We start from the raw sequence: 2,062 nt of genomic DNA, 5'->3' as shown, positions 1-2,062 counted from the left end.
GCTCTTCATCAGCGGAGAAACCCCTGTGTATTCCGGACAGGAGTCTTGCTGGGCAGCGTGTCTCTGAGAAAAGTAGTGACAACGGACGCATCCCTAACGGGATGGGGAGCTGTTTTTCAGGGCAGATCGATAAACGGTCGTTGGACGCCTCAGTTTTGCAGACTTCACATAAACATGCTGGAGTTAATGGCAGTCTTTCTAGCTCTGAAACATTTTCGCCCGTTCTTGGAGGGTTTTCATGTTCTAGTCAGGACAGACAACACGACGGTGGTGGCATATATCAATCGCTAAGGGGGAACGCGTTCGTTGCAACTGCACAGTCTAGTGCGCAAGCTGATTGTCTTTCTCCCACCCTAGACAGAGTAAGAGAAAACGGGTTATCTCTCCTTCTGATAGCCCCTCATTGGCCAGGGAGGCTGTGGCTGGCAGAGATTGTCCAGCTCCTTTGGGGAGAGCCCTGGCAACTCCCATTGCGTCGGGACCTGCTGTCCCAAGCAGGGGGGCAAATTTTTCACCCCCATCCGGAACTAATCAATCTTTGGGTCTGGCCCGTGAAGGGTTGAATCTAAATGCACTTGGGCTTCCCCAGGAGGTCATAAATACTATACGGAGTGCTAGAGCTCCATCAACGCGCTCGCTGTATGATCTGAAATGGCAGGTCTTTGAGGACTGGTGCACTCATAAGGGAGTTATTCCTTTTCAGTGTGCGGTGAGTGAGGTTCTCTGTTTTTTGCAGAGCTTACTGAACAATGGGAGAGCGTTCTCTACCATTAAAGTTTACCTGGCTGCAATTTCGGCCTGTCATGTGGGCTTCGAAGGAGTTTCAGTGGGCCGGCACTCTCTTATAGGCCGTTTTATGAAAGGGGTGAGGCGTTTGAGACCAGTGTCGAAGCGACTGGTCCCGTCATGGGATTTGTCTATGGTCTTGAATGCTTTAACTCAGGCCCCGTTTGAACCTCTGGAGAGTGTTCATATTAAGCTCCTATCGTTGAAAACGGTCTTACTACTTGCTTTAGCCTCAGCTAAGCGAGTGGGGGAGTTACATGCCTTGTCGGTTCATCAAGCATGTCTAAATTTTAGTCCGGATGACAGCAAAGTTATGCTGCTGCCAAACCCAGCTTTCGTTCCCAAAGTCAGTGATTCAGCTTATAACTGCTCTGCTTTGGAGTTACGTGCTTTCTACCCTCCTCCATTTTCTTCTTCAGAGGAGAGGAAATTGCACACTTTGTGTCCTGTACGAGCATTACGCTTTTATGTAAACAGGACACGATCGTTCAGGAAAAACGATCAATTATTTGTTTCATGGGCCACTCATTGTAAGGGTAAGCCGATCTCCTCTCAGCGCCTCTCCCATTGGATGGTGGAGGCGATCGAACTAGCCTAAACATCTATGGGTCTTCGGTCCCCAGAGGGCCTTAGGGCCCATTCCACACGAGGAATTTCTACCTCATGGGCTCTGTTCAAGGGGATTTCAGTGGGAGATATTTGTGCGGCGGCAAGTTGGACTTCCCCCCCATACATTTATCAGATTTTATCGCCTTGATGTCACTGCGCCTTCATTGGCTCATGCAGTTCTTAGAGTTGGCTCTTTGGAGAACTAAAGTCTATCCCGCCTGAATAGACTCGAAAACGGACATACCGAGCGATTGTTTGAAAGAGAACGTTAGGTTACTTGCGTGACCCCGGTTCTCTGAGAACAGAGCGAGGTATCTCACCAGGCTTCCCTTCTCGCATAACACGGGGGAAGAGCGTGCTTAGAATGCCGTTTTTGGGGATCACAGCTGTATATATAGGGAGAGGGGTGGGCTCCTTGTACGAGCTGTGATTGGTCTGTCCTTCGGGCAGACGTGGTGTAATTGGTGCTTCCATAGTCTATCACGCCTGGGGGCGTTCCCATAGTGAGATACCTCGCTCTGTTCTCAGAGAACCGGGGTTACGCAAGTAACCTAACGGTAATGTGTAACCCCTGTTTAATGATTGCTTTTATAATTATTATATACAACATTGTTTAAATTCAGTATAATGACCATTTATATAAATGAAAATCTATATAGATTGGAAA

The 2,062-nt window shown here is 48.4% G+C and overlaps 1 pseudogene; it reads left to right on the top strand.

Moving 5' to 3' along the window:
* Positions 1–355: 355 nt before the first annotated feature.
* LOC127168338 (uncharacterized) lies at positions 356–1,601 on the top strand (annotated as a pseudogene).
* Positions 1,602–2,062: the final 461 nt, after the last annotated feature.

The sequence above is a fragment of the Labeo rohita genome, chromosome 7, assembly GCF_022985175.1.
Source record: "Labeo rohita strain BAU-BD-2019 chromosome 7, IGBB_LRoh.1.0, whole genome shotgun sequence".
Taxonomy (NCBI): Eukaryota; Metazoa; Chordata; class Actinopteri; order Cypriniformes; family Cyprinidae; genus Labeo; species Labeo rohita.
The sequence above is the reverse complement of the archived record's forward strand: the minus strand, read 5'-3'. Positions and strand labels throughout refer to the sequence as shown.